At 44.4% G+C, this 25,815-nt stretch overlaps 1 long non-coding RNA gene across 2 annotated transcripts in view; it reads left to right on the forward strand.

The window, feature by feature from the left end:
• Positions 1–12,562: 12,562 nt before the first annotated feature.
• LOC116793432 overlaps positions 12,563–25,815 on the forward strand; it is a 29,841-nt gene continuing 16,588 nt past the window's right edge. The window contains exons 1-3 of one of the 2 annotated variants that reach the window (XR_004359479.1): positions 12,563–12,768; positions 16,374–16,477; positions 19,251–19,935. This is a non-coding gene — a long non-coding RNA (uncharacterized LOC116793432). Of the gene's footprint in view, positions 12,769–16,373; positions 16,478–19,250; positions 19,936–25,815 lie in introns of those variants that run through there. The other variant, XR_004359480.1, reaches the window with a different exon arrangement.

Below are 25,815 nucleotides of genomic sequence, written 5' to 3' on the forward strand. Positions count from 1 at the left end.
GAGACCAATTAAAATACCATTAACCATTAGCCCAGGAAAGATAAGAAAGCTCAAATTTGCAGCCTAGACTTAGCCTGACTTCCATTTTGTTGTCACCCCAAATCCTGGGTCCAAAAGGTTTGCACCTAAGATGGAGATTAGTGTCAGCAAAGTTGCTGTAAAGATGCAGAAGTGAATAATCTCCTCTCTAGAAATAAGGACTGAAACATATTTAGGAACAATGCCTTGTGTGCCTTCTACATATTTGGTGAACACTGGGCTACCAGACTGTTCATCGGGGTGGTTCTGGAACAGTTGATTTACTTAAAGCATGACACTTACTAATGCAATGCAGATCTCTTCTAAGGCATGTGATGTTTTCCAGAGCTGTTGAACTGCTGTAATTTCTCAATTAAATCAGAGAGATGCCGGACCTAACATTAATTTCCAGCACTATATAGGCATATCTTAATACAGGGTTTAATTAATGCTGAATTAATCACCAAGTGCTTTGTGTTTTCGTTAGCCTCTGTGCGCCACACTTTGATAGTCGGACGGGAAGTGTTCGACTTTGTTTCTCGGCAATACTGTGTATTCAGTTTTTATTGTCTGTGATAAAAGCAGCTCAGCCTCGTTATTATCCCAGGATTTGGGTGACAGTAGAGAATGCATCACAGCAAAGCTAAAGCCTAGCTGAGAGCAATTTTACTATTACAGGCACAATTACTGTCCATTACAAATTCCAGGAATGAGCGCAACCATAACTTTAATAGGTGACTATGTTGCAGCAGCATGAAAAGAAAAATGGCATCCCTCCCTCAGCGCAGAAGAACAAAGAAATAAATAAAAGACTTTTGGTTGCATGCTCTGTATTAAACCCAGGCAGTCCTGAAGGCATTTGGCTCTTCAGTGGAAAGCAGCTGAGGCTCCTCCGTCTGCTGCAGTTTCACTTGATTTAGGAGACTATTTCAGGCCCTTGTCCTGCCCAGTGAGGCACCTGCACAGAATGCAGTTAGTTCCAGTGAGTCTGCCTGGGATCTCTGGGTCCTGTTCCCCACAGAAGTGCCAGTGTACCAAGGTGCTGTCTGACCCTTTGCATCCACTCTTCTTGTCCAGAGAAAGGACGAGTGTTTGTGTGAACACTTGGAGGGTTCTAGAGCAGGGGTTTAACTGAACTTGAAAGGGATTTTTTTTTTTATATGGCTGTTTAAAAAGCTGCAGCTCAGACTTACCTGAAGTTGTTTGCGTTTACTTTCTTTCCACAGGTCAATTATTACTGCTTTAAAGAAAGCATTTTTTCGATAGAAGTGAAACTCCGACCAAGAGCCCATTTCAGGAAAGCATTTCCTTATCTAGATAGCAGTGAAGTAAATTCCTGATTTTAAGCAACTGCTCAAATGCTGTTGACACTCCATCTCCTGAGAGAGTTGTTTAGGCAAGTGAATGAAACAGACCAGAAAGAAATATGAAATTAAAAAAAAAAACACCACCCAATCAATACACATTACCTACAACCAAAGAACAGCACAAACGCTGAGGAAGAGATCAAGTTCTCAAACTTAAACTGACTTTTTTTTTTTTCCCCAGCAAAACTGCTGAATTTAAATAATCTCAGAGTTATTATGAGTAGTATAAAAAGTAGGGACACAATACTGTTCCTGTTTGTTTTTTAGTATCTCTTCATATCACACTCGTGTGCTTGAAGAGTACTGAGAGTGAAGGCTCTAGAAAAGTGGAGACTTCAGTGAAGGCTCTTGAGGTCTCTGATACCTTCCTTGATGAAGGTTCTCATTTTCTTGCAACTTCAGTAATTAATCCAGCTATCGTAGGAAAAGGGAAACTGTCTATACAGGTTCTAGACAACATAATTTCCATGCCTACCTTTTGTAACTTTTAAATTAATTTGTGTTCTTGAAGTAACAATATTAACATAATTTGTTGCAGAGATTTAATCATAGATGACAATTTAGCTGCCCAGACGTTTGTGTTTGAATAACTGTGTAAGGTTAACTCATTAGGGCAGGATCTCCAAACATAACTGACTGGTTTCCCTTCCCAGATGTCTGCCCTCCTGTCCTTCAGTTCCCTTTGTGATTGCTCGGCTGTGTGTTGAGTTTATGGCATTATGACCACATGAAGTACAACATGGGGTATAATGCAAGAAAGAAAACAGTGCAAGTGCCTGGAGTCATTACGATAGACTTTCTCTGATTAAATGACACAAAGACATAAGTGGTGAATTTTGATTTGGCTTTAATTTAAAGTACACCTATTCAATGAATTTTGCACGAATGCATTGCAGACACTGGCTGTTGTCAGCATTTACGTCTGTAAGTGTAAATGTTCAAGGCATAATTCAGTGGTGTGAATTCTTATTTCATTTCATGGGAAAAAGAAACAGGACAAGAAGTTAAGTGCCTTTTTTTTCTTTTTTCTTTTTTTCTTTTATTCTATGTCAATAATCCAACCAGTTTAAATGTATATTTATTCTATATTTGAAATAATGCAAACTATTCAGAATGCTATGAGAGCTATGAAAAACACAGGGCTTGGAAAACTGGCAGTTTTTGTGGTTTTGGGGTTTTGAGTCAAGTTTCACAACCAATCAGCCCAGAATAATGTCCGGTAAAGGCATTTCTGCTTGTTAGTCTATTTATTTATTTACTTTGGCTTTGTGAGCCAAGGCAAGACACATTTGGAAGAAGGTCAGTGAAAACACTCCAGCACTGTCTAAGGGTCTGATCCTGCAAAGCTGCTGCCATAGAGGAGGTGCTCAGCACCCCTCAGAGCAGTGGTGCTCACCCAGGAGCAGCTGGAGCACAACCTGCCTGCTCCAGCAGCGTGGGCACTCACAGCCTTCCCCAGGAATTAGCACAGAAACTAAAATCAATATTGGGTCAGTTTGACTTTGGTTTGGCAGCCACTGGTTTCTGTGTGTCTCTTGCTCTGCTGGTGGCCCTGATCTCATCTGCCTCACTGGAGATCTACCCTTTGCTTCATACTGCATGTTTTCCAGCAGCCTTCCCACCCCGGCACCCAAGTGCCCCAGTGGCAACGCCTGAACTATTAACCAGACTTTGAAGGCAGCGGATGCAGTCTGTGCTTCCCTGTCCCCCTCTCCCCAAAATGTACCAACGTGTCACACAATGTTTTGCTCATGGGTTTATGTCTCTGGGATGTTAGGATGACTCGGGTTCAGGAGGGGAGATCTCCCGGGGTGAATACGTTTGCTCAATGGTTTGTTCGTCTCGTTTTGGGGCTTTCCAGCACGAAAGGCTCCCCCTGCTCAGCTGTCACCAGGGGGCTGCCCAAGGAGGGCTGGAGGGTGGTTCCAAAAGGACTTAGGTGTTCCCTGGGGAACACAGGCAGTCCTGGGGCTCGGGGTTAGGTGTCCCACTAGTTGTCACCCTGTCTTGTTCACGGTGATGCCAGTGGAGCCCACGCGGAGCCTCCTGGCGAGCCTTGCATGCAAATCAGGGGTGCTTTCCTCTGCAGCTTTTGTTTGTGTTCTTGGGTGTGACAGAAGGGCAAATATCCAGCACCAGGAGGCCTCCGGAGAGGAATGAACAGTTCAGAAAAGCAAAGGCTGCTTCCCCACCCTGCGCAGCCCCTTCCTCACCGCTCAGGTCCCTGCAGGCCTCCCTGCCGCTGTGGTCCCAGGGAATATCGCATCCCAGGGAAGATTTGGCGTTTCCTTGTGCCAGCCACCAGCCCTGCCAGCAGAACTTGTGGCACATCAGTGCACCAAGGGGAACACGTGAGCACGGTGGCCTGCCCGTGCCAAGGTGTCAGGCAGCCACCCTGGCTCTGGAAGATCCCAGAGGAGAAGCTGCTGCAATTTCCCGAGAGCACTGCCACCTTGTGTCAGTCCATCCCGCACTCTGGGAGTGCCACGTCCTGCCGGGGACCAGCAGTGTGCTGCCAACGAGAGATCAGGAGATCGTCCCATGACCTGGGGTACTGAGGGACACTGTTGGCTGTCCCCTCCAGTGGCATCTCTGTCATGACAGCAGCAGGAGCAGAGCCTGCCTGTGCAGCAGCGGGCACGACACTCCTTTGCATGAGCCAAGGGCAACAGGGCATAGCACAGGTTGGATGTCCAGACAACAAAAGGAGCATGGAATACCATCAGCACTCCCATCTAATAGCTGATGGCTCTGTGCAATATGGGAAGGAGGAGTTTTTGGTGTTTCTTCTTTAACCTGAAAGGTCAACTCTAGTTCTCCCCATCGTTTCCTCTGTGCCCAAGCAGATTGTTGGGAGCTGCATGCTTCCATCATGCACATTCTGCACTACATTAGTTTAATGGCACTGTCACTATGAATTGCAAACTTTCTCAGCTCCCCCCTGTGCTGGTGAAACATGGCAACATAAGGAACATCTGTTCTCTTACCCTTTGCTGGAAATGGGAAGCATCATATTGCATTTTCGTTATTAGCCTTATTTGGATGCCAGTGGTTTTGTTTCTAAACACATCAAGGCGGCTGAATAACCTTAATTGAGTACTACAGAAAAAGCATGGTTTCATGCAAATGCAGCTGCCAGCATAATTATTAGGACAATACTGAACTTCTATTCCTGAGATCGGTTCCAGTTTCTTGGTTTTTATATTACTCCCTTGCTGCTGAATTTCATTATAAACATCTCCACACAAACCGATCTATAGTTAGGCAGTAAACAAGTTAAGCCCTTAATTTTTGACATTAAAAAGCCAAACAAACCTAATGATTACAATGTACATTCGAGCCTTTATTTATACACAAAATTAATTACCCAGTTTTCACTAGGAATAACTACCACAGGTAAATCTCTGTCTTACATGACTTCAAACAGACTCCAAGGTTTTTAGCACAATTTCATTAAAGACAACAGATTCCTGCAGCTCCTATGGAAGATGACAGTATGTATAAATGGAATCAATTAATAATTCCCAGATTTAATTATAGTGGATTCATTGTTATTGCACGATCAACCACAGCATGCAATGGGCAATTAAGCAAAGCACATACATACAGCTCTCTAGTCCACCCATTACATGGCATCACTTCTTTATTAAGCTTGAGGGCAAGTCAGAGACCAAGAATACAGCAAGGGTACAAAAAGTGGCACAATCTGCTCCAACAACTTTGCTGGTATCTTCTTGTGCTGCAAGGTACACACATCCTTTGTGATATACACACTTTTAATGAGCCTTTGCAAAAATATTTCACTTTTATCTTATCTCCTTTACTAGCTTACTGGAGCATTCCAGAAAACTGCTAGCAAGGTGTGGCTTGCTCTGTTTTTGGTAAGTTTGCCTAGATTTGGAGAGGTCTTTGGTGAAACCTGAACATCAGATTTCTGGTGTGAATGACAAGGAGGTTTTTTACTCTGTTGATTTAATTAGGTTTTATTTTCTCTTAGACCCACAGCAGAGTTCAAGGCTGCTTTGGGTCTCCCATGAAGTATGTTTGGTCTAATTCCTAGGAGAGATGTGCTCATTGTCACAGAACAATTGTATCTAGTGTCACATTAGTAACAGTTTCTCTTTAAGAAAGGCAGACTGTAAAACCAATAATCCTGACCAGGTCAGGATTGTGTTGTATCAGCAGAACTTTTGTGGGGAAGTTTGCACAGCACGTGCCTGCCCTGTCTGGCTCAGTCCATTGTCTTCACAACTAATAACATTTACTCCAAATTTAAAGAGGCGTAAAGTTCAACAAGCCAGATTTAGTCTGGGGGTATCTATGCTGAAGTCAGTGGAGCTGATAAACTTGGCCTGATATTTGCTGTTGAAGAGTGAATATGTAAGAACAATACTTCAAGTTTTTATTTTCCTTTTTAGAATCATGGAACAAGGCAATTTGCAGCAAAGTGTTGCATTCAACTGCTCTCAGAGCATAAGTCACAAAGAATGCCAGAATCAGGTTTTGGTTTAATCAATACTAGAAGTTTCCACCAAGTTTGTGCTCAATTCTATCTACCCCAGTACCTTCTCTCCGAGAAATAGACTCTCTGGATACTGTAACTGGTCTGGTTATTTGAAGTTGGAAATCTGTACTGAAGGTACCCCACGGTATTGGGGGTATATACTTAGATTTGCTTTGTAAAACTCATATTCCCCTAAAGCTTTATCCACTGGTACTGTTGCACATAGTGCAGTAGTGTAGTGTAATTCTCAGCTAATCAATTAAGCACGTGCCTGGACCCCAAAGCAGTCTTGCCTATGCCTCTAGCAATTAAAAAAAAAAAAGGTAAAACTACCTGTGAATTTTTGTGAGTTGATATTAAGCAGTTGTGCATGCTAGAGCCAAAGACTGTGAAAATGAAGAATGAGAGCCATCCTAAAGGGAAGATTGATGTGGCAGAGTTTGTTCAGTGCTTTGCCTGACCTATTTTAATTCTATTTTAACAAATCTGTATCAATAATTTTACAGTGGTTTGTAGTTCAAGCACAATGTGTGCTATGCAATATTTGTGATTTGCTAGTAATAAATAGTCCTGAATGCATTACTGGCAGAGCCCAAGTTGAGAATTTGCCTTCCATGCAGGTCAGCATGGTGTGTTCCCCATCATCACATTTGGAGCTCTGATGAAGAGAATATAGAACCGAGTCCTCTTGGAGCTAAAGTCTGTAGCCACCTGTGCTGTGAATCAAAGAGGGAAACTTCAATGCAAACCAGGAACCCGGTGTCCTGAGATGCCAAACTGTTGAAGAATCGTGCTTTTTGCATCTTTCCAGGGAGATTCCAGTCTTGGGGATGGATCTGAGACTCTTCCTCTCCCCTGACCAAGCCAGTTCCTGGAAATTTGCCTGGTCTGTGACCCCTGCGCTCCCAGGCCAGCGTCACCACTTGCTGTACGTGACACCCGGGGTACCCTTGACTTCCCCAAGCCAGTCAGAGGTGACAAGAGTCTCACAGAGCAGCTCCCTGCAGTGTGACAGGGTGTTGCCATGAGCTTCCCTCTCCTCTGCAGCCCAGAGCAGGGGTGCCAGGCTGAGACGCAGAGTGCCCCAGTAAGAGCCGCTGGCACCCCCAGCACGAGTTGCTCCATCGCAGAGCGGGCAGAGAACAGGAAACAAGTGGTGACTAACAGTCCACATTCTTCGCTTTTGAGGCAGCAGAGCCATGCACAGCCCCTCACTCAGGGCAGGCTGCTCAGCACAGGCTAGTCCTTGGTGAAATTCATTGCATCTGGTGCTGTTCATTTCCTTTCAGTTTTTATCTAGTCTTTCTGGGCTTCCTGTTAGCACCTAACGCCATTTGGGACAGCACAGGGCCTGCACTGTGTGTTTGCTGAGCAGAAACCAGTAGGAGCTAGTGGTTACAGCACTGTGATTCAGCTAGCAAGTGTTTTGGTGCTTCCTGCCTGTGCTTTTCCGTGTTCTTGCTCTTCCGGGAGGTGCAGTGCCAAGGATGAAGAACTGGGGCACTGAGGGACCTCTGTGAAGTCTATGAAATGGATCCTGTGTTTCTGCCAGAACAGAATAAGGGAAACAAGCAGCAAAGACAAGAAAGCCACGTGTAAAATGTGGATTCTACTTTTTCTTCTTATGTGTCTCCACCTCTGGTTATCTTTTATTTGTACTGATATAACCACTCACTTGACCATTTTCAGCTTTTCTCAAGCCTGTGAACTTTTGTTTTTATAGGGTGAGCTTGTTTGCCAGGCAGGTTTTCCTCAAACTCTCCTGCTGCCAGTAATTAAGGGATTATTGCAATTACCTCACTGGTGCAGATATTGAGTATTAGTGCTTGGTCTGAATGTGCCCACTTTGATTTCCCTACAGTGACGCTAGATAGGCTGTGCCTGAACTCTGCTCTAAATGAGCACAGTGTCATTAATGACAGTGCTCTTACAATGGGCACTTTTGTGCTTAAGAAGCTTTTTATACCTTAATCCAACCTGATGCAAGCTACAGATGCAAATGTATTACAGGTGCAATTTACTTCATGGCATTTACAAAGCATAAAACGAGATTCGGACTGCACTGTGAAGTGTTTAACGAGCTGTGGGTCAGCTCCTTCGAGCTGGCTGAGCTCCTCTGGCTGCAAGTCAGGGTGTAATGCTTTCCTTTCCCTGTCTTGTGCCTGGCACTAGCCTTAATGCTTTGGTCCTTTCAGGCTTGAGAGTTCTTCTCATTCACACTGGCCTTCTGGGATCATAAAGAGTTGAAAACTATTGTAGACCCTTTGGGGGTCCCCTTTCTCCATGCAGCTGCAGCAGGGACGCTGTGGTGTGCTGCTGACAGCCCCTGTGGCATCGTCCAGCTGCAAGGGAGGCCACAGCCAGAGCACAAGCATCTGCCACCCCCAGAGGACACAGCACACCAGCAAACGTGCTCCTGAGAGCCCTGAGCAGAGGCCTCACCTTGGACCTGGTGCTGGGAGGGAGCGGAAAGTGATGCTCTTGGGGCTCAGCTTATCCAGCAGTCCTGCCTTTCCAGGCCTGTTCTCAGCCACTGCTGTGCCTTACCACATCTGGTTCTTTCATGTTTGGCCTGAAATGGCCTTTCTCCCAATGGCAGCTTTTCCATTGCACACAGGCTCCCGAGGTGACGATAACATTATGTTTCCCTGAAAGCTGTGTATGAGAAGCTGTGTTTTATTTTGCATTTCATCTCCTATAATTAAACTGGTGATGAAACTACTCAGGATCTGAATACCCTTGCACTGTGGTCAACACAAAGTTCTGACATTCATGAGAACCAAGTCTGGTCCTCATGTTCCCTTGCAGATCATTATTTTTCACTCTGTGCTTTGCCCTGCTCCCTTTCTAAGCCAGCTATAAAATCATTTGTGCTATAAGACAAACTGTTCCTCGCCTGCACACTGAGACAGTCCATGCTCTTAATGCCTGTTCTTCATTCACAGATGACCAGCCTGAAGCAATAACAATGCCCACAGAGAAATAATCTCTACGATTTCTACAGCCTTTAATTTTTGTTTGTCCATCTGCCATAGAGGTTGTATTTTATGTATGCCAACCTCGCTTGCTTCCTGTTCCCAGCCAGCTGTGGATTGATGATAGCATCTTCAAGTTGTTGGACTTCCTCTTCTTGTCCTTGATCTCTTTTGGTTTCAAAATGGCCCCCCACATTTACAGTTACCGACCACAGCGGGCAGATAGCAGCAGCTGGTAGCCAAGCAGACAACACTGAGTACATTTCAAAAACAAAAAGAGATCTGTTCTTTAGATTATATAAGAGGATTTAGTGCTAAGATTTAGCGAAAGAGTAATTTCTGAAATGTTTGGCAGTTAATGTCATAAATGTGCTAATTCTTGACATTTTCAAATTCACCGTGCATCCAACTTGGCTCGGCTGTACTTGTGGAAGCAGTGATAGCCAGTAACACATTTATGCTACATAGTGTATAAATTCAAAATGTAGCAACTGAAAGAGAATTTTATACTCCACTAACTTACTTGCTTTGATTGAAACAGACTCCTTCCTATCAGCCCATCCATTCCTTGCCCTATTACTGCAGACCTCAGTTCAGGAAAGCAACACATTTTCTTTAGTTAACACCTGTGCTCAAAGCCAGGCTAAAGCAAGCCTAATGTAACCATCCAGTTTTTCAGATGCAAAGCCACAGGTTATTTTGCTTCCTCTTCCTTTCCCTCTTCATTAAAACCTGGTTTCACAGGGCACAGAGCCTGAAGAGCAGATGTTTTGAAGAAAGTCTTGGCTATAAGCCACTTTGTTTCTGGTTGGTTTTGTTCAAAGATTGAGAAGGAAATGTACCTTATTATGTATAAGTGTTTCTTCCAAGATGTATGAAAAGTAAGAACAAGTCAGGAAATGCAGAATTTCTTCAGTCAGGTGCTACAGACCTCCCTAGCTGAGAGTGCAGCCAATGTACAACTTGCAGTGCTGGTCGTCCACAAGTCAGGATCATGAGGATGAGAGGAGTTCACTAGTTTGCTGTTAGTATGCACTGTTCATTTCAAACTGCTTTTTGAACTTATTTTTATGATACAGTCATGGCTGATGCAGTTATAATTCCACACTGTTAGAATCAGAGCCTAAACCTGGGGCGGTGGTAGCAAGTTTTGCTTCTGAGATTTCTTCAACCATGACCCATCGATGTACCTTCAAGATGCTGCAAGTTTTTGCCTTCCTCAGCCCAGTCATAGTCCCAGATGTCTATGTTTCAGTATAGAACTTAAATGTTTTATTGTAACAGTTTTATTTAAGGCTGTTTTATCCACTCAGTGTTTCATTGTGAGCGAAGTTGTGTTTATTACTCCGGAATCATGGCCACAACCAGGAGATCTATATTTAGTTCTTGATGTTTTGATGTTTTACCTTAGGCCTCAACCCCACAGGATCTGAGGGCCTTGGGCAAAGCCAGCTGGAGGTTGGTATGCTCAGTATCATAGACTGGTAGAGGACCGGTACAGGGTTTATCTTCTCTAATCTGTTATCTCCTCTTATCTCTTGCTTCATTTATAAAATGGGCACTATGTCATAAAAGTTTCTTTATCAGCTTGTCTGTAGAGTCCTTTGAGTAGCTTTGATCCCAGCTATCTTCTGTTGGAACCCTCATACCTTCTGGGCTTGATCCAAAATCCCATCAGGACAAATCGGGCCAAACTCTCTCAGGCTTTTGGGGAGAGGCTGGGATAAGGTGTCCGAATCTGGTGGCCAAAATGTCCTCAGATTGCCCAGAACTAATTGGCAGCTGTTGCTGGACGTCCTGCCCCAGTGTGTTCACAGCATAGCCAGGCTCCCAGGCTATGAAATTCATCCTATACAACTCTCACCTCTCTCCTCTTTTTTGACTCCAAGCACCACGATGCAGATTTCACACCCTACATCACATTTTACATCAGTAGGTGCCTCTTGTCTGATGCTGTCTTCTGACAAAATAGCTCCTGCATCCATTTCACCTGGTTTTGCAGAGCAGCTCACCCAGCAGGGAAGATTGTCAGCCATGCCAGTGTGTGTGGTGAGTCCACACCACTCACCTGAAGCAAGGTTGGCCCCTCCAGAGCAGTGGCACCCACCTCCCCATCAGGCTGCTGAGTGGCCTTTACCACTGTGGCTTCTGTGCTTAGACCTCTTGTAGAGTCTGACAGGCAGACCTGAGACACAGACCTGTAGTGTCTGTGCATCAGGACAATAACCAGGATGCAAGAGGAGGCAAGAGAGCAATGCCCAAGCTACTGGGCCCTGCAGAGGCAGCGAGGAGATCAGTGTGACATGGTGAGCACGGGTATCACAGCCCCTGCCTCACCTGCCTAGCCTTCAGTAAACACAGTGCATGTTACACAGTCACTTCACCTCCTGGCTTTGCAAAATCCCCTGACTGTCCAGGAAGGACCACAGCTGCCTGCCAGGGGTGGCCAGCAGCTGCCTCTGAGTACAGCTGGGTTATGTTTTTCAAAGGGTTACTTCTATCCCACACCCCCAGTCTCAGGACAGGGAGACACCAGCCAAAGGGGAAGGAGACAGTGGACAGAGAGCCCAGTCTTGTGTCAATGGGCTGATATATGCACTCCCTTGGCCCCCACCTGATCTCTGTGACCTGTTGATGCAGAAATCAGATTGTCATTGGCAACAACCCATGTTGGCCTGGGAGCCACAGATTAACTTCTGAGAAAACCTGACGTAACTTTTAGTTCTCATTTACCAAATCTAGAGGGAAGACACCCCCATACGCCTCCTCCCTCCCCTTGGTTCAAGGATTTCAATTTCCACTTAGTAGGTGGTGCTGGACGTGATACACTTGCTCAAATGGACAGGTTTAAATGTGAGCCAGGGAAGAACTGGTCTCCCCTCCAGGATGCTTCATCCTTATTTCCCCATTGAGATTGTGCATATGCACAGCACTGACTTTTCAGAGAAGCTGAACCAGTGGGAACCATAAAACCTCAGCTTGCATTTCAGCCCAAATGTGCTTTGATTGCCACTGAATATTGCATCAGAAAAATATTTCACGGTAGAGAAAGAAAGAATATCCCTTCTCTGACATAAGCTCAAAGCTTCAAGAGCTCAAACCTGCTACCTTCGCTTAAGCTAAACAACTTTGTGTTTGTTATGTTATGTTATTTTTGCTACACGTTATGTTATGTTACATTATGTTGTGTTATGTTGTGTTATGTCATGTTATGCTATGTTATCAAAAGCTGAGTACTGATTTTGCCAAACTGGTTTCAGCCCAGCCTTTCCCTACTGACTTCAGGGGAAGGCGATCTGGATTCATCCCACTGATATAGAGTTTCAAGGCAATCATGCCTTCACAGTTCCAAAGTCATTACATTTAATCTCATCAGCATGAACAGAGCATCCAAGCAACGTAGGAACATGAAGAAATGGGGAAAGTCTGCCCTGAAAGCCCAGCAAGACCTGCCCTTATCAGCCCAGGACATATAAATCACTTTCTTTTCCAACTCATTTAACCTTGGCCAGTGAATCTATGCCTCAGTTTGCTCTGCTTCCAAAAATATATCCAGTTCCTCTCTTGATGCATGACTAAGGCTGTCTTCTATTGCTGACTCTGTCAACTGGGTAGTGTCCCAGCCCCTCCCCATTGTGTAATTCTGCCTCAGTTTAAATATATTATTCCCCTTTTGCTTTCAAATTAGTTATCTCAGAAACAGCACTGGCACCATGAGGTCCCTTTAGCTTTCTGTTTTCTGTGTGCCTTTCCCAACCCAGCTCTAACTTTTTGCTAATTTATATCTCCCTTACATTCCCCACCATCCCATGTGCAGATGCTGCTGGAGTCCACAAGACACGCAGGCAAGAGGGAAGGAGAGACCCAGTTGCTCTTTAGTATGAAAAACTCAGAGCTCAGTTTGGTGAGCTGGTGCCAACACTGAGAGAAGCTGCAGAGCTGCAGCTCCAGCTCAGCCTCATGGGTTGGGGTGTGCTGTGGGGGTGAGGCACCCGTGGGCTCCTGCAGCTCGTACACCTGCTCTAGTTGAGATTTGGAACTGAAACGTGGCAGAGGCTCTGCCACTGCTCTTACATTTGTCCTTTGGTGGCAGCTGAGAGCTGCGAGCTGGAGCCCAGAAGTGTCCTACGTGCATTTGATGGAACAGAAGGAGGGTGAGCAACCAGAAAAAAGGGTCTGTGATCAAAGGGGCTTCTGAGACAGGTTGTTGGCATTGGCCCTATAACAACAGCTTGCCTGAGCTAGGCTGGTCTAGGGGTGTCTATGTTTCAGTATAAAGCTCTTAAAGAGACTAATTACCATTAAACCAGCCAGATTGTGGAAAATTAAATCCATGGGCTGTGTATAGTGATGTTACCTCCATGAGGAGATAACCTGTGTCGTGCTGAGTCTCAGGTCTGCTGTGAGTGGGACATGATGTGCTGTAGAGTGCGTGGGGGGGAGGGGAGAGCAATTAATTCCTTCTGCTGTTTATTCTTGCATAGGAAATGTGAGAAGATGCTATGATTAGTGCTAATATGCTTTAAATGGAGCCCAATGTACCTTAGGGGATCAGAGCACATATTCCAGCACAGTGGGCTGTATGGATTAGAGGGCATCATGTAGAGTGCAATTATGCAGATGTGTGGTGTTTCCATAATGTATTGCTGCTCTGGAAGACATCGTATAAATCTCTGGGTTTGCTGCAAAAATGTCCATTTTTGCTGTCACTGCCAGCTTGCCAGACTGTTTTGTCGTCTGCTCAAAGCTTGTTAGAGCTTTGGAGTGCTGTGCAGGAAAATCTCTTGGTGAGATGTGCGTTGTGAATGGCAGTCCCGACAACTATCAGAGGGTGCATGCTGAGGTGTAGCATTAATATTTATTTGGGAGCAGATGCCTTGGCTGCTATCCAGGGCACAACTTGGGTGTGTTAGATGTTAGGGAAAAAAATCCTGCTCCTAAGAATTCAGTCTCTATATAGCAACTATTAAAAATATTTAATACAATTTTAAATGCACGAATGACTTAAAAGAATAGGTAGAATAAAAATGTGGGTGGAGGTAATACATAACATTCTTCCCCTGAACTAAATGAAACATTTCCAACCAAAGGCTGATTTACATATTTATAGTAGCTGGGGTTTTTTATCCTTTTTTATCCCCATATTTTTACACAGATAAATCTTAGCTATAAAAGCATCTTATTTTGCCTATGCACTGATAAAGATGTTAAGTAAGAATTCTTAAAATATTTTCCTGCTCTGTGGAGTCATGGGAATGTAGCAACACCATATTTAAAAATATTCTTTCCTCCTCCTGGCAAGATTTCTAATTCCAGTGGAGAATGACAACATCTCCTTCTGCTTTGATAGTGTCATGAATGCATGTGCCTGCTGTTCTTTACAGGACAATGACTTCACACCAGACACAAATGGGCAACAAAGGCAAAGCCAAATAAGACTGTTTATGCTGATAATAGCTTTCCTCTGTGCTTTGTGTGCTCCTTCTAGGGCAGGAGCTAATTCCAGTTCTGGACCAGTTTGCAGCCGATCACCTGCTCAGATAGCTTTTGGAGTCGTGGTGTGTTGTAGGGTTAGAGTATGTACAGACTCTCCCCGAGCCATTTGCAGAGGTGAGCAATACTTGGCAGAGGTTTGACACTCCAGAAGTGTTTCCATGGCTCCTGTGCCAAGTCTTTGTGATGAGCATCCAAGGGTTAAGCTACACACTTTTCTGCATCCTCTCCTTCCTTTGTGTGTGCAGCAAGACGAAGCTTGCCTCACTATTTGCTTTTCCTCTGGCAGGGCACCACTCAGGAGCTCACAAGAACACTGCCTGAAATGATGCACTCTTCCTGGCTGGGAGAAGCCCGAGGCTGGTGGGCTTTCAAACATGCTCCCTGCAGATATGTGGACATGGTCTCTGCACCTTCCTGTCAGCACAGGGGAATGTGGAGATGTTTACAAGAATCCTGCCCACAGTGTACCATTTCTGTGAGCAATGGACTTTAATCTTCAAAATTAGAGGCCAGATAAGAAATTAACTCTTTATAAGGAGTATCTGTGAAACATGTGGATGGGGAAAACATTGCCCAGAGTCCATAATGCTCAATCCTTCACTCTGATGAGGAAAGAGTAAGAGAAATCATATGACCTTACATGACCTCCTTCCCTTCACCAAGGAAGGAGGGGTGAGAGGAATAACAGCCTTCCTTTGTTTCACCAGATTAGTTCATCTTCCCCAGATGGAAGAAAGTGCCATTTCAAAGCTTGTAGCCCTAGTGAGGAATCTCCTGTAAATTTTTCCCCATGCAGAGTAACAGTGAGCTCTTCACGTCAGTGTTGGTGACAATCCAACAGACAGCATAGAGAGCAGCAGCTTGACTCATCACCATGAGCAAAGAACTGCAAGAGCAGTTCTTTGAACCCACTGAACTCATGGGAATGACTTTCTTGGAGAGGTGATTCATCACTGGGAAGTCCAGGATGAAGTATGGACACCACCTTCCCAAAAGGGACAACTGTGATCTCTTACCCTGACTCCTCCCCTGACTGTTAGTAGCACTCAAAATGACTTTGCTGCTTCTGGGAATGAGCCACAGATCTCAGGGACTTGTCTCCCCACTGTCAGTTCTGAATTACTAAGGCCAAGCCACTACATGTAGTGTCCCCTCAGAATGGGGTCTCTGTTGATAAGGCTTGCAGACAGTTTAATGGGAGCCAAGAAAAGATTGCACAGGGATTTCTGGAAATACCTAAGGTTTTTGTCTTTTTCCCACTTTGCAGAAATCTGATGAGTGTTTCATCCTCCTAATCCAGGAGTGTCACACACTGCATGGCCCAATCTTGGTTACAACAAGGTGACAGCACCAGAAAATTGGTCCATCAGTTGTAAACAACAGTTCTGCTACAAAGAAGCCAAATATTTTTTTTGAAATTCTCGTAATTCACAGAGATTTGGGGTGTGGGGGAACACAGATAAACTTCAAAGAGGGCCACCAACCCTGGACAGAGAACTGCAAAAATGAAGGGTCAGAAAGAAACAGTGTGGATGAGGAAACACGGGACAATATGTGTACCCTGCAATCAAAAACTTTTGAGAGTTGGTAGTATGGAAGAGTCAACTTTCAAGTGAGGAACAGTCCCAGGGGGTGCTTTCAAGCTTTAGGCATCTTCTTCATGAGTTGTGGTGAAGTTTGAAGGACAGGGGAAGAAAGGATGAGCACGTATGACTAAGGGTGGAAAACCCGGATGAATTATATAGAGGGGCATACATCCAGCATGAAGACAGTGAAGAGCATCTGGAGGGCACATAAACAAGAGATCAGAAAGAGTAAGTCTTGAGAGAGCCTAAGAATTAGGGAAAGCACAAAGGACTGTTGAAGGATGCAACCCAGGGCAGTTTACAGGGCTCCAAGTACACAAAAACATACTTGGCTCCAAAATTTTCTAATCTGGAGATGGCTGGTGGCTGGGAGAGCACTCAGGGGAAATATTGTATGTGCTTACCCTGTGTCCATACTTTTCCCCAGGCATTTTGCTTTTGCCCACTGTTGGAGACAGGAGATAGATGGACCTTTGGCCTGGCTCAGTGTGGCTGCTCTTCTGGTGTTGTGAAAGAGCTGGAGCCCTTGTGGTAAGTCTTGCGTTCTTAAGCACAAGCTGCAGGACAAACCGTGCTTATCACGGCGCCATGGCTGAGTCAGACACAGAGGGATCTTGCTGACAATCCTCACTGCTCTGCACATAACATGCTGAACAGATTGGGAGGAGAAGGCTCTGTGTTTCCCAAAAGGCTGTGTGTTTCCCAAAACCAGCCAGGCTCTTCACCAAGACGATTCGTACGTAGGTACAGCAAATTGCTGCTGATTCCTGTCCCCTGCAGCCCAGCTGCTCCAGCTTCAGGCTATGGAAGGGTGGCAGCAGCAGCTTTCTGTCTAACAGAACATGTCTTGGTTTAGCATCCAGGCTGTTGGGTTCCTGGGAGTTTCTGGAGAGCCTCTCCAGGGCATTCCTCTCACCTCTGTCCCACTTGAGCCTGGCAGCCTCTGCTTCAGGCTGTTGCCTGCAATGTGTTTGTGAGGCTGCTTTTGTTCTCCGAGGGGGGGAAGGTGCTGGTGGACGTCCTTGTTTCTCTCTTTGCTATCATCTCAGCAGCTGGGCACAGGAGGGCTTTCTGAGCCTCTTTTCTGGACGTTTTGGCTGCCTTGCTCCTCCCCCACTTTTTTGGCTTGGTAGTCCCAATCTCTTGTGGTTGTAATGCGATAATCCATGAGTAGTGCTATCCTGTCTTGCCTATCAGGGCTGGCAATACCAGGAGGGGTTTCCATTTTTCCAAGAATACTATGGCCCTTTAAAAAAATAAATATCTCCCAAGGACATGAAGGTCCAGTTAGAATCTCCTGATATCTACACTCACCTTTTTCCTTTCTGCTTTTCTGTGTTTATTCATTCCCATGGTGAGAATGACAATACCTTTTCTTTTTTTGGACAATATTTTTTTCCACAATATTTTGTCGCTCTCAGGTAGGAAGACAGGAGGAATCTGTAGGTTGAAAGAAGGGGAATTTGCTTCCAAAGTAAATGAGAAGAGGGTCAGGGCAATGTTTACACACATACACAGTAATTTCTTGCTCAGTGTACGCACACATACACACGTGAACGCACATATGTTAACAGTACATTTTTTTTCTAAGGTCTATGTTTTTCTCTGCAAAGCCCAGACCCCACTTAGGGGAGAAACAAGCCTTGCCAATAACTGGATTCAATTTATAAGAAACTAGGTGGAAATAATGATGAGGAAATGAGAAAAATAAGCTTTTGATGAAATAATTAATGACTAGTTGTGACACAATCTCACAGCAGCAATCCAAGGCTCAGGGAGATCAGAGGAGCCCATCCACTGCCAGACAATGCTTACTATGCAAAGCCAAGTAGCCTCCTGTTTGCAATTTAAAATCATAACCATATACATGAACTGCAGTTGGTGGCGGCTTGTTTGTTTTGAGCTCTCTCCTAACAAAGTAACAGCACTCCCTTCTCCTTGCATCTGAGAGGGGAGCAGAGCAGCGGGTTCCAAGCAGTTGTGTAGCATGTCCAGCTCTAGGGCAGCTCCTAAAGCCAGGAAATAAACATTTCAACATGTGTGCATTATTCTACTGCCATCAAAGTGAACAGAGCTCTGCTGCTCACAGACCTGGTCCTAAGGACTGAAACTAGTGATTCTTAGCTGAGGGTGTCTGGGGAAGGAGGGACTTCTGAGGAGCCTGCAAAAGGTGCAAAGGAAAAGCAAACCTTTTGTCAGCAGGCTCACATTTGCTGTCACCAAGTCCTCGCCCCCGTTGGCAATATTTTTATGAACTGACAAGTGGACAAAGGAGAAAAATACTTGGCCCAAAATACTTTTTGCAGAAGGCTCAGTTCTACCCTCAGAGATGACGTCCCTTACACCAGCCATGCTGAGCTGTGGGTGGCAGTGGATCGGTTCAGCTGAGGAGTGGCTTTTGAAGGAAATCTCCCCGTTGTCCCCACTCACCCAATTCTGCTTGCACGGCAGCCTGGTCTCAGTGGTGCAAACTGGATTGCTCTGCCTGAAAGCAAGTGGGCAGAGGTACTTCAGGAGGGCACCAAATGGGCTGCAACTGCCAGTGGGGGTGTTCAGTCCACATAGTCAAGCTCCAGATCGTCTGAAACTACCAAAATCACTGCAGTGCAAACACAAGGACGGCCACACCATGTATTTTGCAGCACAATCTGCTTCTTTGCAAGACACTGCCTGTCATGCCAGCAGAGCCACCACCACCATTCTTTGCTCTGCTCCTGAGACAGAGGTTGTGGAAGTGCAGAGCCACCCTCTCCCTGCTCAGCTCGGGGGTTGGCTCCTCTCACTGGGCTGCTCTGCACATCCACGGTCCCAAACAGATTAGTGGGGAAAGGCATGTTGGGAGACAGTCCACCCCTAATCACTTCCAGAGGTCCTGTTTCCAGCTTGGTCAAGACACTGCTGAGTCATTTTCATGCAGAATGAGTTATGGCTGTGTTTAAAACCTCTTTATTACCCCTCAGTAATCCAGAGCTCAATCTTGTGCTTTTAATGTTGCTCTTCTAAAGGGCAGATTTATATGTAAAACACTTTACACTTTGGTTTCCTCCTAAATAATAACTAACGTTGTTCTTCTGAGTGCTTTATGACATTAGCTAACTAGTCCTGACAACACCCTCGTTTTGCATATGCACAGCAGAAAGCTTGGATGAGCTTCTTAAGTCTGGTGTTTTCAATTCTCATGATTTTATTGTGAGTCTGGGGTGGGCTTTTTCTTCAAGTCTCAGCTCCTGGAAGCACACAATCACATGACTTTCCCACTTTTCTTTTTTTTTTTTTTTATACAATAAATTTCTAATTCTTCCAGTTGCAGGGAAAAGCCTGAAAATGTGATCCAAATGCATTGCAAGGCTCAGAAACAAGATGTCAAAGAAGAAGCCAAACTGTGCTGCCATTTTTAAATAACTGAAGTTTTAAGACAATCTAAGCATGCTCTGGGTCTTCACCCATGTTTTCTGAGTGTGGAAAGGCTCAGCAGTAAATAAAGCTTCACATTCCATAGAGGCAAAGGCAGATAAAGTCTTCAGGGGTGCTAATATTCTCCATCTCCTCTCTCTTGCTTGCTTTTGTCTGCTCCTCACCCTGCATGTGCTTCGCCTTCCACATTGTGAGTAGTCACATTCCTCACAGTGGTAAAGAAAAGCACACAAATAAATCTTTGCTGGAACAGAGCAAATTTTAAATCAGATCAAAATTTTACAAATAAGTGAGATCAAGGTTTTAAGCTCTTCCATCTGTGACTGTGTGCTTGTAGAGTGCAATGTGCACCAGGCCAAGGGATACAGTTCGTGACTCTCAAGGCTACTGTAGCACAACAACCATTACTGCCGCTGATGCTTGTACTACTACTACTACTAAAATAGAATTGTCAATTGTTAAGTAGGCTTTCTGATTGTGTTCATCTGCTTAGAAAGATGCAAGAAAGCTTTTCTTGTGCTGTTCCACTGCAAACCAGCTATTTCCACCTTACAAAAGGAGCTTGACAATAAAAAATGAACAACACATTGATTTTATGTCATAGATTTTGTGTTTCTCCTACTTTGTTATTGGTTTTATACTGACCCATTTAATTTCTCCTATTATTTCCTGCTGACATATTTGCAGATCAGAGTAGCTGACTGACTATGTGGCAGCAGTTGAGATTTCTCTCACAGGTTTTTAGTCCTGTGTAATACTTGCTGCTCTAAAAGTACTATACATTCTGCATGGGAATCTAATGTTATTGTAATTACTCTATGCATGTATCTATTCTTTGGCTATTAGAAAATCTCTGTTAGACTTTAAAGTCCAGGACTTTCCCAAAGAAAATGTTTCCTAGCTTGCTAGAGCTTAGTGATACAAGATTGTCTTGATATCAATTATAAAGCACACTTTTCTTCATTTTCTCTCAGGGCTTCCAGACAAATATTTCTGTGACTCCCTGAAGAAATCCCTTGTCCCCCCGAGTTGGATAGTCTCCTCCCTCTCACTTCTGCTCAGCCGAACACCATCTTCTTCTCTTTTAAGCATTTAATACCACTTGCTGCTTTTTAAACCATTCTCCCTGTTTGCTCACATGTTTACACTCTTAGAAAAAAAGCATCCCAGGTGGACTCCAAAGGAGCAGTGGTTTCCACGCTGTGGTGCACAGTTAATGTGGGAACTCACCTTCACACGTCAGACTGCCAGCAGAAGCCACAGAGGAGCTCCCTGTGCCAGCCACATGGAGCTCTGCCATCAGCAGGCTGTTGTAAGAGCTGATGGGAAGGTCAATTGCTTGCTTCAAGTGCTGACCACAAACTCATTTAGACAGGTTTTGTCTAGGAATCCAGGGATTCCTGTACTGGGATCTCCCCGGGACCAATTCGCTGCCCACTTCCCTTAGAATTAATCTGCATGAGTAAGGTTGCTTTCATTTTGCAGATCTCTACTTTTGTTCCCGTTTAGGGTGTTCAAAGCCACACAGCTCTGGTTTATGTTTACTCTTGTCAAAGGCAGTCCATGCTATGGGCAGAGCAGAGCCAAACCAACACATAGTGCTTCTGACAGTCCCCTTCAGAAATACTGGCAGGTAGCAAAAATGCAAGAGAAAAACCACAGCATTAAAGAAGACTTGGCAAAACACAGGAGCAGAGGTGTACTGGATAGGAAAGAGCTTTATTTTGTGAGTAAAACTTAATGACTTTGACCCTGAGATACACTCAGTTAGAGCATGGTGCTAATAATGCCAAGGTTGTGGGTTTGATGTCCTGTATGGGTCATCTCTTTCACTTAAGGGTTGAATTTGATGATCCTTTTGAGTCCCTTCCAACCCAGAAAATTCTGTGACACTGTATTGAAATTTTACACTGAGGGAAGTTACCAAGACTCCAGCTGATGAATTTTGCTGATATCAAACAAGTGAAATACTATCAAGCACATGACAACAACAAACAGGTCCTTCCCAGCAAGGAGCTGACTCCCTGCTAGACCCTTTCCTCTTCACTTCCAGTTGTAACAGCTCCCCTTCCAAGAGGGAAAGAGCTGAGCTGCAGTGTTAGCAGTGCTACCTCTGTGTGACAAGGTGTCTTGGCAGTGCTTTTGCAATGTCAGACTCCGAGCAGGGAGCAGGATAACATGTTTTTTGGACAATACATGGCAGAGAGGGAGGGAACTTATACAGAGATTGTAAAACTACCTTAAGGGGTATAAGATGCGTGGGCAGTCTAGCAAAGCAGGTGGTTTGTGTATACAAGTCAACAGCTAACTTAACAGGGTAACAATTCCAGAAAATGCCTTGCTGAACTGAGGTGTGGGGAAAGGACACATACAGAACTGATTCGACTGGCTGTGCTTCTGTGTGTCATTCCTGGGTCGATTTACCATGCAATTTTGGTTTGGTTTCCCCTCTCCAATCCTTCAGAGAGTGATTCCTGTTGTGATGATTTAACACACACCTTACAATATAACAACTCAAGACAGTGGATTGAAAGATTTGTGTTGCTGATCCTGCAACAAATGCATCAAGTGCCAAATGTGCTTTCAATAACTTCCTGAGTCATGCTGAGATAGTTGGTCAAAGGCATCTTAGTGAAAGACAAGGACAGCTCAGAGTCCTACCTGGGCATGAGTTTGATCCACTGTCTTTCAGTGGCGGTCTGCTCCCGTTTTGCAGCTTTGCTCCTGCACCAGCTATTGAAGCAGCTTTAATAAGCTGCACTCCAGTATTTGGACATTGACCTGTGTTTTGCTTGTTTGTTTAGGGAAACTGCCGCATAACTGACCCAGAGTCAGGAGCTCTAAACAAACTTTGACTGCAGAGTGTGTGTTTAGTTCAGCTTTCACCTCCACACGAAGCCTTTGCTTTCTGGAGGAGCAGAGACATTCCATGGGGTACCTTAGCACAGTGCACACCAAATTCTCTCCAGTAAAGCCCAACCAGAAAAAGGCAGAAAAAGCCTCTGTGGCATGCAGGGTCTTTTTTGGTTTTATTTTGTTTTGTTTTCTGTTTTGTCTTGTTTTGTTTTCTTAAAGAGTGTATGATTAATTTACAGTCATTTTATGTTAATGCACTTCAGTATTAGGCTGCTTCATACCTTTATGATATATAAAGCTACTGTGAACAGATTCAGCTATGATCTCATTTATGTTACCATAAATCCAAAGAAACTCACTTGAAAACAGCACTCATAGTAAGTCTCCATCAACGTCCCTAATAATTAATTTGTCTTAGGGTAGGTTTCTCTTCTTTACACATGAAAGTGTAAGTCATCCAATTTATTTGGCATTATTTGCTAAGGCTGTAAATATTTAAACTCATTGAGATGCTGCAGGATATAAATTCTGTTCTATTGAATATTTCAGTCTGAACAGACAGGACCTACATTGAAAATGTAATATAAAAATTATAGCCTCTGATTTGAACTATTGAAAGGAGTTCAGCTAAAACTGACCAAGAAAATAGTTACAGTATCAATTCTGTGGTCTGATGCAAATAAGTGGCAACTGTAACTGACTGGCTAATTAATATAATGCCAGGAAATGAACACCATCCATTGTACAAAGTTAGCAATAACTTTCAGAAATAAGTCTTTCAGAAACTTGTGAAGGTTTCTTATGACTTGGAGGAGCTTTCAGCGGGGAGATGTCTGCTTGGACAAATTGACAAATCTTTAAAACTATATGTTTGCACCAGTAAATTCATTCAGAGACATTTTTCCTAAAGAGCTTCCCTGCAGGGGATCTATTATACATGCTCCAGCCTGAAACTTGAGCTGGCCAGAGAATGGAAATTGTGTTTCACAGACAATTTTGAGATTTGGAAATTTGTTTTCATTCCAATTCAAAACAAAACCTCAAAATGTTGAAATTCTCCACAAAGGAAAATTCCATAAAAATAAACAGTTTTGCTTTATTTAGATCATTATAACTTTCAAAAATGTATATATTATATAAAATAAAAAACCCAGGTCTAAACGTTTTATTTTAAAAATTATTGGCAAAATGATAGTTGGTAAAATGATAGTTTCACAAAGCATTTTGATTGTGACAGAATGACATTTTTGGAGGAAAGCTGCTCCATTAGATAATTGTCCATCTGAAGTTCATTAGAGTTCCTACTGCCACATCATCCAGACCTTTTGCTGTAATAGAAAAACTCTACAAATAGTCCAGTGCCAGGACCATGGTCTGCACTGCTGCTGCCTGTGGGCTTCTTGTTGCACATCTGTGCTATAACAAGACCTAGAAGGTCCATATGGATGCCTCTTTCTCTTTGGTGAGGTGTGAGCAGGAAGGAAAGAGAAGAGGGCTCCCAAGGTGTGAGAGAAATGGTTTGCAGTTGCTCTTGCTGCCATCAAGCCCCCAAACTCAAAAAATCCTCTCCCTGGCAGGGGACCCAGCAAACAAACCAGCACTTGGCATCAACACTGGCTCCTTCCATTGAAAGGAAATGATCCACACAAGGAAATGTGTCCCTTCTCTGTCACTGACAGGGCAAAGTCCATCACGAACAGAGTCAAGGACACTTCAACAAACATCAGTGTCAACAGCCTGCATCCCACAGCTCAAAAGAGACAGTGGTGACACGCTTTCAATGCCTCTGCTGAATTTTGGAAGGCTTGTGCCGTTCCAGGGTTATCCAAACAGAAGGGAATCTCATTTTTCATCCATGTCAAAGTATGAACCATTTGACACCACGAGTAGATGGAGGATGTATCACTAACTGAAGACTTGGAGCTTTACAGAAAGACAGAGGAGCTATAAGGGTTGTGCTGTGCTCAGAGCAAAGGCTGTAAAGGCAAGTGCACACCTGCACTGGCTGCCCTTTCACCTCTCCTCGGGGAACCCGGACAAAATGGACAAGGCTAAAAGACTTCGCATGTGCGGCCACCTCTTTACTTCTGATAAGCAAAAAATATTTGGTGTGTGTTCCTAGCAATGGCAGTGGCAGGTGAAGGGGTTATGGGATGGCAAACCTTGTCACACAGGTCCAGTGAGATTCTTGCCCTGCCAGTGGGGAGGAGCAGTGTTTGGGTCCCTACTGTACGCACACACAGCCAGCACGTTGTCTGCAAGTGGGACATTTGGGCTTGGAGTGTGATTCTGGAAAATATTTTTCTTCTTGGGATATTTCTGAACTGCAGTCAGCGTGCTTTCCACTAGAAAGTGACATGTAGGAGCCACCCTCTCTTGTTGAAAACTTGGTAGAATGTCTGTACAATATTATGGTCACCAAACTATGTCTAAACCTAATTGGTTGCATGTGGGGATTGATTGCTTTAATATAAAGAACTGAATGCACTGAAGATGTGCCAGAGGTTGTGGAGAAGATCAAAGAAGGTCAGATAAAGGCCCAAATGTAGCTTTAGTGAGAGCAATTGTAAATTGTAATTCCTTCAGTGGAAGGGCTCTTGCCAGCTCCAAGCTGGGGCTGTGATCCTTCATTGGGAGCATGGATATAGGCCTTGACAAGGACCTGTGTTTGAGAGCCATGTCCATCCTCTCATGGCAGCATTATGGTCTGGGCAGCTGCATGGTTTCATCTTCATCTGGGGCCAATAATTCAGTGTGAAGAGCTCAAAATGTTTCAGTCCTCTGGGAAATAAAAACCTCTCTTGAGAAATTTATAAATTAAATGTCCTAAACAATTGTCAGAAACTCCATAAAAGCATCAGGAAAGAGGCATCAACCTTCCTGGTAACACAGCCACCCTCCCATCTCCCAGAGGACCATAACCACTGCAGAGCTGTTACCGTCACGTTGTGCCCACACACAACAGCCCCACTTGAAGGCCAGGAATTCACTGTATTGTAAAGAGGAACCATCACAGTTCAATACCAAGCCCCAAGAGCCCTGAGTGCCTTGGACAGGACCTCACTTACCTTCAGAGCCCACTGGCACGTAGCTGCATGGCACAGCTCCACCAGTGCTGCTCCCTCAGGCACAGACCCATTTGGGGAACAGGCTCAGGGGAATATTGGTAGGATATTTGCATTAAGGTGAGGTAGGTTTCTAGGCAAAAAACAATGCCATGAACTTATTTTTCCATCAGCTACTTGTATCAGCTATTCTTTGTTGGTTTACTGCCAACTCAAAGCATATAAAGCAGCTCTGCTTCATGTTCAGAAGCTGGGAGTGTTGCTGAGCCTGGAACAAGAATGGCTTTTTCATGTTTCAGTGCAGACCTTCAGCAAACATCATGAAGCAGAGCAAAACCTCAGCCCCTGCAGGGGCACAGCCAGGAGAGGTTGCACATTACCTGGCCAAGGGCTTATACAAGATCCAATAAACTTGTACAAGGCTCAGCCTGTGCAATGAGAGATGCAAGACAGAGCTTATTAGACATTGCCATGAAGCACACACGAGGCAAAGGGTGAACTCCAACACTTGGGCTTGGGCTTCGCTTAAATTTT

Source organism: Chiroxiphia lanceolata, chromosome 13 (assembly GCF_009829145.1).
Source record: "Chiroxiphia lanceolata isolate bChiLan1 chromosome 13, bChiLan1.pri, whole genome shotgun sequence".
Lineage (NCBI taxonomy): Eukaryota > Metazoa > Chordata > Aves > Passeriformes > Pipridae > Chiroxiphia > Chiroxiphia lanceolata.